Source organism: Psammomys obesus, unplaced genomic scaffold, assembly GCF_907164565.1.
Source record: "Psammomys obesus unplaced genomic scaffold, mPsaObe1.curated_primary_1811, whole genome shotgun sequence".
Lineage (NCBI taxonomy): Eukaryota > Metazoa > Chordata > Mammalia > Rodentia > Muridae > Psammomys > Psammomys obesus.
In genome coordinates this window covers 11527359-11542457 of record NW_026585504.1, presented here as the reverse complement: position 1 = coordinate 11542457, position 15099 = coordinate 11527359, and the positions used below count along the sequence as shown (strand labels likewise).

General features: G+C 42.2%; 1 protein-coding gene and 1 non-coding gene across 12 annotated transcripts in view; one reads left to right on the top strand and one right to left on the bottom strand.

Annotated features, from left to right (window-relative positions):
* Positions 1-15099, top strand: part of Sema6d (semaphorin 6D) — a 563349-nt gene that overhangs the window by 468257 nt on the left and 79993 nt on the right. The window lies entirely within an intron of this gene.
* Positions 879-985, bottom strand: LOC129675335 (U6 spliceosomal RNA). Its single transcript, XR_008719900.1, has one exon. It is a non-coding gene; the product is annotated as a U6 spliceosomal RNA (small nuclear RNA).

The following is a 15099-nucleotide window of genomic DNA, read 5'->3' as shown; positions in this document are numbered from 1 at the left end:
TTGAGGTCCAGCTTAAGTCCATGGTGGTCAGATAGAATACAAGGGATTATTTCAATCTTTTTGTATCTGTTGAGGCTTGTTTTATGACCAACTATATAATCTATTTTGGAGAAGGTTCCATGCGGTGCTGAAAAGAAGGTATACTCTTTTGAGTTTGGATGAAAAGATCTGTAGACGTCTATTAGGTCCATTTGATTTAGGGTCTCTGTAAGTGTTTTTATTTCCCTATTTGTTTTCTGTCTAGTTGATCTGTCCCTTGGTGAGAGTGGAGTGTTGAAGTCTCCCACTATTAGGGTTTTAGGATCAATGTGTGATTTAAGCTTTAATATTGTTTCATTTACAAATGTAGGTGCTCTTGTATTTGGGGCATAGATATTCAAAACTGTGATGTCCTCTTGGTGGATTTTTCCTTTGATGAGAATATAGTGGCCGTCCTTATCTTTTTTGATTAACTTGGGTTGAAAGTCTATTTTATTAGATATTAGGATGGCTACTCCCGCTTGTTTTCTGGAACCATTTGCTTGAAAGACATTTTTCCAGCCCTTTACTCTGAGGTAGTGTTTATCTTTGTTGCATAGGTGTGTTTCTTGGATGCAACAGAATGTTGGATCCTGTTTCCGCAACCATTCTGTTAGTCTGTGTATTTTAATTGAGGAATTGAGTCCGTTGATGTTGATAGAAACTAGTGACCAACAATTGTTACTTACTTTAGATGCGGTGTTGGTGGTGTCACAGAGTTTCATTGCTTGTCTTCTTTTGTTTTTTTTGTTGTGTAGTTATCTATTTCCTCTGTTTCCTTCGATGTAGTTGTTTTCTTTGGTTTGGAGTTTCCCTTCTAGTAACTTCTGTAGAGCTGGGTTACTATGTAGATATTGTTTAAAAATATGGAACGCTTCACGAATTTGCGAGTCATCCTTGCGCAGGGGCCATGCTAATCTTCTCTGTATCGTTCCAATTTTAGTATATGTGCTGCCGAAGTGAGCACCAATGTTAGTACATTTATCTAAGTCACTAGCGTCATGGGTGAACAAAAAGGATCACACAAACTCGCTCTTAAGACATCTAGTTAGACTCAGAGGTTAATCGCAGGGTTACTTTTCTCTTTCCATCTGCCACTTTCTGGAATGTGTGTTTGGGAGGGGACAAGTGGTCAAAGCAATGCGTATAAATGAGGCTGGAGAAAGGGTTTGAAAATATAGTGAATTAGTAGAGTCAGCACTTTAATGTTTCTATTGAAAAACCCAAAGTGTCAATGGACAGCTGTCACGTTGGCACATGCCTATAATCCCAGCACTCAGGGAGGCAGAAGCAGGTGGATATCTGTGAGTTTGAGAACCAGCCTGATCTACAAAGTGAGTCCAGGACAGCCAAGGCTACACAGAAAAACCCTGTCTCAAAAAGAAAGAAAGGAAGAAAGAAAGAAAGAAAGAAAGAAAGAAAGAAAGAAAGAAAGAAAGAAAGAAAGAAAAGGGGGTCAATGCTGTCCAAGTTAAATACCTGGTCCTAAAATAGTTATGGCTAGGGTTGTTCTCCTGAGAGCTGACAGAGCTAGGCATAGCATCATACAATCAACTGGACAGCATAGCAGAAATAGCTTCACAAAAGGGCCCAGGCAAGGCAAGAGCCCAATGACCAAGGCAAATCTAAGAGCTGTTGAAGCAAATACGAGTGTTCAGATATTAGAAAAGCACTCACGTGAAGCTGAATTTAGATGACTATGTACTTACGTATTCGACACCCATTGCTAAGGCCACGGAGATAGGCATATTCCTCACTACACAGGTGTTCCATTGGGGTTGACCTGGGAAGATTTGCTAGAGAAAACAACAAATTCAGACAGACAGAAGAGGGGATAAACCTTTTAGGTACTTCCCAGCCTTACACCCATGGTCGAGGGTGTTCTGCGTAGGAAACACGAGAGGCAAAATTACTTCTGTGGACTCCCTGGAGGATGAGACTTCTGAGTCCTTAGTGTCCCCTTTTGAGAGGTAGCTGGCCTGAGTCTCATCGCTGAAAGATCAGGGCACCACACAGTATTTGCTAAGGTCCCTAAAGTTGATAGCCTACACACTTTCATAAGTATTCTTGAGTAGGGCTTCTAACCACAAATTGCCCAGACACCTTAGCTCAGCAATTGTATCATCATATTTGGTAGACTGTAAGGACTTTTCAGAAAAAAAAAAAAATGAGGATTTCAGAAGCGTCCTGCCGGGCCATGTGAGTTGGTAAAGACAGGGCAACCCAGTTCTGAGTCATGGATTAGGCATATTGAATCACCGCGTGCGTAATGGACTTTCCGTTCCTTAAATGCTCACACAAGATAAAGGGACTCTAGGAGGAAGGCCTGTAGACACAGCGCTCTTCCCATGCCTCAGAAGAGAATTAAGTTGGTTTTATGCTGAAGAACTTGTCGGGGATAGTTGCTCACATCTTTCTTGCTCAATACATTTGGATTTGAATTTGTAAGATGTGTTCTCATTGTGGTCGTTGTCTTTGTGGTCATTGGGGTTTCATCTTCATAGGGACAGTTTGCGTCACCTTGCTTTTTGGTGATCTATTCAGGGAAAGCTGAAGTCCTAGATGCCAGTTTGGTCCCTTTGTGGCTGAATACTCACAAAATTATGCAGAACAAGGAATGATTCCTGAGGGGTTTTGCTGCACTGGCTCAGTTGGCTTTCTTTTAAGGTAAGAACCTGACTTTATAGCTTCATAAGGTAGACAGCATTAAGAAAAAATCAGACCCCTGCGTCATTCCCTCTATCAACTTCTCCTAAGGCTGCAAACAGTGCTAGGGATTCCTCGGGTCACAGGGTAGGTGAGGCTTTAATAAACAGCCCAACTCACCCAAAAGGTTTGTAAACTGAAAGCAAGGTTCTAGGGTTTGGAGACAAAGAGCATGACTCAGTAGTACAGTGTATACGTAGCATACGTAGGGCTCCGGGCTCAATTCCCAACACAGGCAAGAACTAAAAGCTACAATCTCAGTTTCCTCTAGCCCCACTCCCACCCTGAGTGGTTCTGCCAGCTCACTAACAAATGGATAAACTGCCTATTTCCGAGCAGTGCCCTTACACCACTCATGCCCTTTTAGCATGCGCATGATTTTGATCATCACTGTATCTTTCTGCTCTCAGCTCTCAATGCTTTCTGGGCAGCTGGAAATGTGCTATGACTGAGGGGAAGCGGGGATTTAGAGTAGAATGCTTTCCTAACCCACACAGGGTGGCAGGCTGGCTCTTCTTTTCCAATCACCTCCATGATGGCTACACGCCTCCATTCCCTTGTTATCACAGGTAGAGGCTCCTGCCCCTCTCTCCATCCCGCCCTGTGTTGTCCTACCCACTTAGGAAGTTCTAGGCCGGATGAAATAGGAAACCAGTGTATCTAGAAGAAAGATCAGAAGCCTCAAAACGTGGGGCTTGTGGCTTTCTTTTCTGACAGGCTTTCGCTGTCATGTTGCTAGTCTTTAACTCATGGACTCAAGAAATCCTCCTGCATCAGCCTTCCAAGTGACTCGGAATACAAGCAGGTATTTCCCCAGGGCCCATTTCCCTTTTGGCTTTGTATCTAGAGGCTGGATTGTAATCAAATTATTCAAAAACTTATTGTGGCCTATCTTAGGAACATGATAAATACAAGGGAGAAAGACTACACATTAGTTTTTCATGACAGAGAAAAAGCGACCATGAATCTTCAGAGCCAAAAGCAAAACAGGCGGTCAGTACAGCGTACAGGATTCCCCCCCTGTCACAGGGCTCCAGGGAGCTCCCACTGGGAGATGCTTGAAAGTATGAGCAACACTGACCGTCACATATATGCTACCTCTATCACATATATGCTGTGATAAAATTTAATTTATAAATTAGGTACAATAACAGCTTAACAATAACGAATAATACATTTGAACAAGTAAAGGCTCCACAATAAAAGTTACATGACTGTGACCTTTTTTCTTCCCATGGATGTGACTGTGCTGTGCTCAGCACTATTCTTGTTGACCGTAGAAGCTAAAACAGCAGAAAGTGAAATGGGGAAGGGAACTTCCTGCAGCCCTTCCTGTCTTGATTTGAGAGTTTGTTCACCTTTCGAGGCCAGGAATTCCTCATTCTCCGAAGACTGCTTAGAAATGAGGGTGAGAGTACTTGAGACAGCTTGTTTCAGTGTGCAGGGACATTCTGTGGAACTCACGAGTGCTTTTCCTTCTAGAAGAAACCAACCAACTCACAGCGAAGCATTACCACGTGTGGATTCAGAGTCCACTAAACAACCTCGGATACCACCCAGTGACTCCCGGGGGTGGCCCTAAAGTTACATCCTTATCAACCTAGAAGTGAGCTTTATTCTGAATTCACCTTACTAGGATTTTGTTTGATTCTTCGTTTCTAGAAATTAGACAACTTTTTGCAGAAACCATGCTGTTCTCTATGGTAATATCTTATAATAATTCAAAAATCATGACATGAAAGCATACGTAGAACTTCATGATATTCCAATCAACGTCACCCTCATGTTAAAACGTCAGATGGCCACAGATTAATTAACAAAAACTGAAAAATTGGCAGTGATTCAGCCTGTTAACTTACCTGCACTCCATATTTGCATTTATTCCTTGCCTCCCATGCCCTACTATTTCAGGACTCAATCTTGGATCCGTCTTGCCTTTGATTGTCATATTCCCATTATCTCTAACTTTAGACTCTTTCTCATAACCACCAGGATTGTGAAAAATAGCAGGTCCTTATTTGTTTATTTCTTTTAGAATGTCTTCATTTGGCACTTCTGTTTCATGATTAAATGACACTATGTATTTTTGTTCAAACTACCAAAGATACAATATTGAGTGGCCACAGAGCACCAGATCACGAGGTACTTGGCATCCGTATGTGTCTGTAGCTATGTTAACTCTGGTCACTTTGGAGCTTTCTTTAGGTCTGACAGTTCAAGGTTACTATGCTTTCCTTCGGAATCAGGATTTGTGATTGCTCAGGTGCCAGCATGATGGAGCTTCAGGACTGTATGGACCTTTGTGGTAACCACTGTGCACTTCTTGATGCTTGTGAAGAAGGGAGGCTACAGAGCACCATTTCTCCCCTGCCTCTGTCTTTAGCGAAGATGGTAGGCAATGCAAATACTGCCCTCTTTGCCATTGTCATTGGCACAGGGAAAAACAGTGACTTGAAGAAAACTGATAAGACTTGCAGACTTTTAACTCAGTCTTGACTAAGTCGTTAACTTCCTCTTCAGCCAACTGTTGAGAGCATCTACCTTGAGAGATGGATGTCAGTCTTAGATCATAAATAAAAGGTTCCCGGTGGGCCTAAGCTTGTAGTGGGTGCTTAATAAAAGGCCAGCCATCCCAGGTGGGAGACGGAATAGATATGCTGCAGGATGTAACACTGGTCGACTGTGTGTGCGCACGCCCCCTTCTTTAGTCTGGGTAAATCATTCATTTCAAAGGAGTCTAAAGTGCGTGCTTGCCTTGCAAGTCGTACTCACTACAATAGTTACTACTTTCATAGAAACTCTGCTCCAGAGGAAAGAAAAGCCTGGAAAACACATAGCACGTGAACTGCTTTTCTAAAAGAAAAATCGGAAAAGGGAACTCTGTGAATGGAACAACAGAAAACCCTTCAAGATGCATCATTATTTAGGAACTCCACATTGACAAAAGTGCTCTAGACCAGTGTAGCTGGCACATGGACAGTAAAGGCTGACTCTAAGACCCAGAAGAGCCTGGATGGCTTCAGAAATGCGAGGTGACTCAGCCTGGCTGCACATGCCCTCAGTGCCAGCTACTCTGGAGGAGGAAGAGGTGGAAAAATCACTTGAGTTCATGAGTTCGAGGCCAGCCCGGGCAGTATAGTGAGACCGTGTTGGTTTGGTTTGGTTTTAAGGAGGAGGAAGAAGAAGAGAGAGGAGGTGGAACATGGCCAGAGAGGCTAGAAAAAATAAGCACTGTACATAACAGTCAAAACTAGTAGGTCATCTGGGCTTTTGCTCAACTTTCAGAATTTTTCTAAGTTATTGATGAAGCACCAGACACGCATGTGTGTGCACATGGCACTCTCTTTCACATGTGTATGCGCATACGCACACACACACCCACCCTTGTGCTCATGATCTTACATATCTGCCTTTACCTTCATTCCTCTCTTGGGTGAAAACATTATTTATTTCAGTCTTCCTTCTCCACTGTGGACACATCAGGATACTCTACCAGCCACGTCCTGACAACAAGGAGATAATCATGTTAAGGTCCATTTGCTGATTATACAATTTTTTTTTCTCTGCCTAAAAATAATTCTCAGGTATGTGGTTAACAGTGCTACTTCAGCATAGAGAATCAAGATGGGAAGGCCAGGTCATCCCACAGCTTACATATTGTTACATTACATTAAAATACATTATACCTGAAAAACTCAAACATATATTAGGCCTGACTCTCCTGTGCTCAGAACACAGCAAAGCCATGTCAAACATCTCAGAGAGTCTTTGTCATCTAAACTGGGAAGGATATGCAGGTTTTCTCAAGGTCTGTGTGCATACATAAATTGCTGGTGTCCCTTGATTAGCTCATGGCAACATGTGACAGCGACTAGTTTTTGGTTGAACAGCAATGGCTTGAGTACTCACTTTGGTGTACCGCTCCTTTGCCTCAAAATCGCTGTGAAAAGTTGAGAGCCTGTGCCATAGGTTAAATGACGCCCTTACAAAAGACTGGTTTTCTACGGGTAGAATAAGCTTTGGTTTGATAGGGGAATGGAGTAGAAGCTTCAACTCTCCCACCCTCCAACAGTCTCAGTTTTAGAAAGAACATCAGTGTGGGAGGTTGATAGCCCTCTGTTCTCCTCCCACAGTAGAAACAACATTCATTTATTGGAGTCCTAACTCCAGTTACTCAGAATGTAACTTTATTTGGAGTTAAAGTTTTTGATGAGAGATAATCAAGTTATGCTGAGAATATTAGAGTGGGCTCCAATCTGATATGGTTGTTGGGTGCCCCAAAGAAAGAAACTTAAACACAGATACTTCCCATCTCCATACAGAGGAGAACATGTGAAAAGAGTTACAGAAAATGGCACCCATAAGCCAAGGGGAGAGACCTACAATAGACTCATTCCTGGGACACCCCAAAAGGAACCCACTTCCAGATATTTTGGTCCTGGGCTCCTGGCCTCTGTCATTGTGAGATATAATGCTTGTCCTTTAAGACACCTACTCGTTGCTATGTCAGCCCTACCAAATAAATGCAACATTACTACCTAAACAATTAAAATGGAAAGTACTCACCTGTCCCAATTCAACCCCTTCCTACCTTGCACTCACCACGAAATCCTGGAACTTCCAAAGTGCTGGTTCTCAGTTCCGCTAATATAACCTTAGATGCGCCTAGAATTTACAAAAATTCTAGTAATGAAAGACATCAACGTGGAATGTGATATTTTTCAAAGCTATCCAAAAAAATTCTAATGTGTAGATGGGTTTGGAAACCTGTGCATCCGTTTACAGCTATGATCCTGAATTCAGGACCCCAAGCTTAGCTGTGGGCATGTCCTACAGTCCTTGTTAGGAAGACACTTTCTTGGGCTCCCTACACAATCTGCTGAATCGGACACTCTTAAAGAGGAATCCAAGAACTAGTGTGCAAAGAGGTGGGTGATATGTGCCACATTTGAGAACAGTGCTGATATTTTAAGCATGGTGGCCTCAATGGAAGCACAAAAAAAGCTATTGTCCCTTTCCACCAGAAAGTGTACCTCTGCAAGACTGTGTATCAAACAGTAGAGGGTTCATAGTCTGCTTCAGTCTGGTCCATGGGTATAAGGAACTTTGAAACTCAATAGCTAAATAAATAAATCAGACCAAAAAAACAAAACAAAACAAAACAAAACAAAAAACCTCCACAATTATAAAATGCATGATAGACCCGGGCAGACATTTCTCAAGAAAGGACTTCCAAATGACTAACAAGCCTAAGAGAAGATTCTATATGTACATCACTAATCCTCGGGTCCTCGGGGAAGTGGACCTGAAAACCAAGTAAGAATAGCTATTACGAAGACAAAAGATAGCAGGTGCTGGTGGGGGTATGAAGAAAAAGGAGCCTCCGCACAGGGCTGGTGGGAACGTAAGTCGATGTGGGAAACGACATGGAAATCCCTCTGAGAGTTAAAAATAGAACTCCCATTCGATCTGGCAATCTCTCTACTGAGTGTGTGTGTGGAAGGAAATGAAATCAGTATGTGGAAGACACATCTGCACTTCCATACCTACTGTAGCGCTACTCACAGTGGCCCAAGATATGAAAACAGCAAGGCATTCACCAGCGGAACAGACACGTGAAATGTGGACCATATATGCTATAGGAAAATGCTCCCCCCATAAGAAAGGAAGAAATCCTGTCATCTGTGGCACCGTGGCTGGACCTGGAGATCATTATGCCTTGTGAACTAGGTCAGGCACAAAAAAGAATAGTGTCACATGATCTCACGCCTGTCTAGAATATTGAAAAGTCAGTCTCATGGAATAGAATGGTGGTTTCCAAAGGTTGGGAGAGCAAAGTGGAGGGAGGGAAAGAAGGAGAAAGGTAAGGAGGGAAGGGAAAAGGAAAGGAGGGAGCAAAAGAGGGAGGGACAGAGGGAGAAAGGAAAGGGGGAGGGCAGAACTGAACCAAGGCTACTAAGTTACATGCAGACAGGAATAAGAGTTCTGGAGTGCTGGACCACCACAAAGTGACCACAGATAATGACAGCGTGTGTGTTCAAATGCTGGAAGAAAGGATATTGAATGTTTCATCATAAAGAAATGATAGCTATTCAAAGATATAGATTATCCTGTTTATCCTGTTTTTAGCATTATACAATTGCATATCCTCAAATATCATAGGCCATAAACATTATGCATCACTAATATATATAATTGTTTTAATTAATTTTTAAATGAAACTTGAAAGCCAGGTGTGATGGCTCATTCCTGTCACCCTAACACTGGTAAGGCTGAGGCAGGAGAATCACAAGCTCAGAACCAGCCTGGTGTACATAATGAGTTCCAGACTGCCAGAGCTGCAAAGTGAGACAATGTCTAGAAAGCCTAAAAAAAAAAAAAAAAAAAAAAAAAAAAAAAAACCTTTCCTATTCCAACTTCAACTTTCCAAACTTTATTTAAAAAAAAAATTTTTTTTTTACCTCACCTTGACTATGCAAGAAACTCCAATGTCTCGTTCCTGCTCCTTTCTGCTTATAGCCATCAGGTTCACAGGCTGTGTTTGAGCTATATGTTCACTCACCTGATACATATGGCAATATTTTCCCCTAGGCTCATGTGAAAATAAACAGCTCATCCATGAAAAGATAAGTGTGTATGTCTGCTGTAGCTAGTCACGTACAAGCTTTCTTTTTTCTTTTTTTTTTTTTTAATTTTCAGCAAGGTGCAGGAAGAACACGGTAGCTTTCCTCAAATAGGGAGCATCTTACATGAGAGTGACAAAGGAGAGAAGCCTTTGTGCCAAGGAAGGTTTGTAATTGAAACACATCTGTGTCAATTAGAGTACCCATTGTTCTTATTAAGACAGAAGCGATGTTTGGCAACGGCAGGGTCAGAATCCTGAGCCCCAGACATGGCTGACTTTTGAGTAGGCGTTGCTCTAGACAGAGCTAAAGGGAATGTTGATAGAGATGATTTATTCATTGACTGGCAGCCTCATATCTGACATGTGCTTCCTGGGCTTAGCACCTAACGTACACAGACGCTTAGACTGAAGCGGCACTAGGTGGTCAGTGTTTGGTGGAACCCCATGAAGTTCCTCATCTGTGTCCAGCGTGAGCTAAAGTTCTGTGGACTCAAGCTGGCTTGGAATGTCAATGCCAAGGCTGAAGTTCACATTTTCAAATGCAGACAGGACACATTTCAAAAGGGGGGTATTGTCCACAGCCACGCAAATATGCATACACAGAGAACTATATAGGCCTTGCTTTATTAAAATCTCAAGACCTACCAACATTTGACACTTTTCCCTTTGTCAAAACTGCCAAATGATGTCAAAACAAAACGTTATTTCTAATAAAATGTATTTCAATCTCCAATGCTAGTCTAGGAAAGAAAAGTGAGGAGTCACATGACTGGAAGTCCATATTGGTGTGAGATTTGAATGCTTAGACGTGACAGCAGGCTGATTCATATTGGATTTTTGTATATTCTGGGTATATAATGAGTTATTGATCTATGATAAATCAAGCTGATACTTGTAACTAATATACCATCAGTGTATATAGAAAGAACAAGGTTCCAATGATGTCGTGCTGTCATCAGGCCATGAGTAGCTTTGTGTGCTTTTGAAAACAGCTGTTACAAAGGGAACATACATACATCTGTTTGTGCACACTGCTGAATCTGCACTGGAGATGTTTCCTCGTTCACCTCAATATTCCTTCACTTGAAGTTATCAAACTCCTCTCTCCCTGGGATTTGGGGGTGGGAGGGATTTCAAACCTTGTTTTAAATTCTACATTTCTTTAGGACTTCTAAGGCTTCAAACACACAAATGCAAAGGCTGCATTATTCGGTGCAAACAATGGTTTGAAGTTCTGCAACCTCTGCCCATCCTGTAGTTATCCACACTGAAACTCTGCAAGACTCGTGAGCAGATGTGTTGCTCAGTCCTTCTGGGATGTGAGAGTTCAGAGCTTTCCTGAGGTAGAATATGTTTGAGCAGCGTGTTGTGAGATCTGCCTTCAGTGAGCACAAGTCGCAAACATTGTCACATATAAGTATTAGAACAGTGGGGGGAGGCCATTTGTCTGTCATGGTGGCTCTACTTGGCAAAAGCATCAGGTGATGGCTCTTGTGACCACAGAGAGAGAACTGGGGGTGGGGGTGGTAAGGATCTGCATCTATCTGCTGCAAACTTTTTGAAAGCCAAGCACTGCGAAGGACCCTTCTTCAACAGCTCTGCCATGTGGATCCTTCCCATTTTGTAGACTAGGAACCGAGCTTGCTGGGGTTCACGCTCACCACCATGTAACATAGGTAACAGAGCTGGTGTTTGAGTCTTTGTCCTGTGGCCTGGAAGCGGTGCTTGTGATTACACCTCCCTCACAGGATCCCTATGAAGGACCAAACCGAGGATTAGAGTCAGTGGGAGCACAATCCATGGAAATAAACGGCTGTGTTCACCATTAGAGCCATGGTTTCCGTCCTCGTCACCATGATTCCCATCATCCTGCATGTCCTACCCATGTGATGGGATTCCTGGCAACTTTTAGTAATCTGTTGGAGAACGGCTGAATAGGGAAATTAGGTAGTCCTTTCTTACCAGGGTTTAGAGGCCACTCCAGAATGTGTCAACTGCATTTTTCTTGCCCAGGAAGTGCAAAAGCAAGGAATATCTTTGAACTTGTAAGTACGAAGGGGCCAGGACACACAGACATGGGTCTCTTGCCCCCCCCCACAAGAGCAGAGACTCACAGGAGTGCCACTTCTGTGCTCAGAGTCGTCCTGGTATGCACTGTGCTCAACCATCATTCAGGGCTTCTAAAAGCCCTCAGCCCTGCCTCGATTCCTCTCTAAACTCCCACAGAAACTTCTGGGGACACCTCAGAGATGTCTATTAATTACCATGGCTCTCACTTATCCACTAGCCTATTTATTTTCCCACCAGCAAAGGTTATGGCAATATTTTCCCCTTTAGTTTATTATTCATCGAATGCCACGCCTTACCTTATTTTTAGTTTATCTCTAATTGTTTTATACAGTAATCCAGTGAACTATATTTGGCAGAATTTATGTCCTTGAACCCCCCTAATTCCAGCTGTTGGATTTTTTTTCAACTGTCCTTTCATCTGTTTCAAACTCTCTCCTGCTATAACAAAGAGGCTCTGGTTATTTGAAGTTAATTCTAATTAATCTAATTCTTCACTAATCAAAACGTCCAAATGTTTCATCTCAACCTCACTGATTTAAGTGAGGTGAACCTTACAGTTACCTCCATGTTGCTGAGATAAAATACTCTAACAAAAGCAATTAAGGAGAGAAAGAGGAGTCAGGCGGTGGTGGAGCATGCCTTTAATCCTAGCACTCCTGAAGCAGAGGCTGACAGATTTCTGAGTTCAAAGCCAGCCTGGCCTACAGAGTGAGCTCTTGGATAGCCAAGACTACACAGAGAAACCATGTCTCCGAAAACCAAGACAGACAGACAGACAGATCAATTGATTTAATTAGGTTCACAGCTCATCCTGCCAAAGATATCAAGGCAATAGGGATCTTAACCCACCTGGTCACCTGTTTCCACAGTCAGAAAAAGTAAAGCAATGAATTCCGGTGCTCAGCTTGCAGTCTCCTTTTTCTGCAGTCCAGGATCTCACCCCAAGGAATGGTACCATCCAGAGTGGGTGAGGTTTCCTCCCTCAGATAACTTAATCAAGCTAATCCCTCACAGGCTATCTAAAAGCTAACCTCACCTAGGTAACCCCTGGAGCTATGCCTAGAACCTCACCACCTAGGTGATGCCAGATCTCATCAAGTTAACAATTGAAATTACCCACCCAACATGAAACACCATCCAGTTTATGGCCTGAAGCATGGAAGCACAGTCACATTTTTCTGTAGAATATTCTTATGGCAAGAGTCTGGCATCCCATTCTCACAAAGTACGTCCCTGGTTCACTAAGCCCAGAGGATCATTAACTGTCTGCATCTCTGGTTACCTTCAAGAAAACCGAAGATCTGTCCAAGGATGGTTGTGGAATCCTTCAATATTGTCTGTTCTCTCCGAAATTATTGAGTTCTTAACACACACTTATTGGAAACCATCCCATGTTTTCATTTTTCCTCAAAATGACTGTTTCTCAAATTATTATAACATTGATGTATTGAGAACCCATTAGGATATTTTTATAATCTGTGAAACTTAATATTTCAGTGGTGGTCCTCCTTGAGGGGGAATGGTCAGAAAGCAGTGGAAGGTAAACAGTTTGAAAAATTCTTCTGCTCTGGAAGAGGTCAGGAAATGAGAGGCAGCCAGTGTGGGCTTAGCTGTTAGTAAGAGACAAAATGAGCAAATTCTCCAACACAGGAACAAAATCCTATTAATACTCTTTACTACAGCTGCAAAACCTCTAGCAATAAAAATAAAATTCCCTTAAGACTTCTCCAAGGCATGGCTACTAAAACCTCCCATCCAGGGACACTTCTTGGGAGGGGAATGAAAAATTTTCTTATATAAATGGGCCCTAAAAAATGTGAGTCTACTAAATTATAAATCTGTATTAACTGGGACCCCATTCTTGTCTGGATTTCACCTGATGTTTTTTTTTTTTCCTTTATTTCCTTTATTTTTCTTTGGTATGGCTAACCCACATTCATGAAATAGAAAGGCAGGGCACACAGGCATCTCCCTCTTGCTGTAGCTATGGCTGACTTAAATAGTCACGCATGCTGTTCTTCTCACATAAGCCTTCCTATGGCCATGGCCACTCTGTGAATGCAGAATCTATATCTGGTATCAGAGTTTACACAATACATGTTTTCATGGTTCCCAAGAACTAGAGATACACCATATCCCTAGATGGTATAGTCTATTAAAAACTGACTGCCATCTTCCAAGTAGTAGCTGCAAACAACTCTTCTGCATCAGTCAGTAACTTAGATTTAGAATGGCTGTGAAAAGAAAGCTGGTATAAGGGAAGTGACTGAGCATAGAAGAGCTAGAACCTGAAGTAGAGAGTAGTGGTTTTTTATCCTAATTATCTATCCAAATTACTGAGCACCATGTACCTGGACCAGTGACTATGAGAAAAGGATGTCTTTATTGGTTTTCAAAGTATGTTTATTCAACCTTTCCTTTTGTTCAACACTGTTCAATGAGCACCAATATTTCATCTCAGAAACTAACCCTCTTTAAAAGATTTAGGTAAAAGACTCATAGTTATTGCACTCCTACTATATGCCAAATACTATATGCCAAGCATTTGCAATACGCTATCTCATTTAAGGCTTTAAACAACCTTAAAACCTAATATGGTCTCCATTCTATACATGAGGAAATCAAATTTCATCAAATTAAAATCCTCAATCAGCTGTGACAGGATGGGGGTCGGAACATTTAATTTGTTGACTCCGTTTCTGTCTGGACGTCGCCCATCATTGTCTTCCTTGCTGCAGTGTTTTCTAGTGGATGTAGCAAGGCCTCAAAACTGGAACAGAGATGCACAGCACACGGACACACCCGCCAATGGCTGTATCTGGCGTTCTTTCCACTCGACCTTTTCCCAGCTGCCTGTAGGTTGTGTCAAGTCAACAGGAAAGTAATCATCACAGCGTCTTCATTGGGAAACTAACCATGCTCTTAACAGTCGCCAGCACTGTTCATCCAAAAGTGAAAACTCCACCACATACCAAAACTAGACATGGAAGTTGTTATGGCCCTGTCTTCAAGTGCCAGTAATGGAACCAGCTCTAATGTTCTCTAGTAGGTGAATGGAAAAACCATAGAAGAAATGTAAAAGTATGAAATTAGTGGGACAGCCAGTCTGAAAGGCCACACAGTTTATGAGCGCACCTATAACCATTCTGTAAAAGGAAAAACTACAAAGACAGAGAAAAAGAATCCCTGGTTTTCAGTGCCTAAACTAGAGAATGAGTAACAGGATAACATGGAGTACTGAGGTATTTAGGGCTTTGAAACTGTTCTGTGGAATACGCTAATGGTGACGTCACCACGGCTCAGTGCAAAGCAATAGGATGTAGAGTAGCAGCCAGCAGCCACATCAGTGTAAGTGCAGCCTGCTTAAAGAACGGGATAAACAGAGAGAGTCTGAACATGGTTCCAATGTGAATTAATTTGTTCTGAAGAACAAAATATTTCAAATGTAAACAGTTTTAGCTTATCATATTTGCAATGAAGTCATTATTATCAATAATGTTAAGGGCACAAAAATAGTCTTCTTTCAAGTTTCCATGTCTTGAAAACACACAAAAGTTACTTGTGTGTGAGAGAGAGAGCAAATGAGCTCACGTGTATGTTGTTAACGTGCATGTGTGTACCGTAGTGTGTGTGCATCTGTGTGCATGCTGCAAGGTGAATTCGTGCGAGGGTGCTGCACT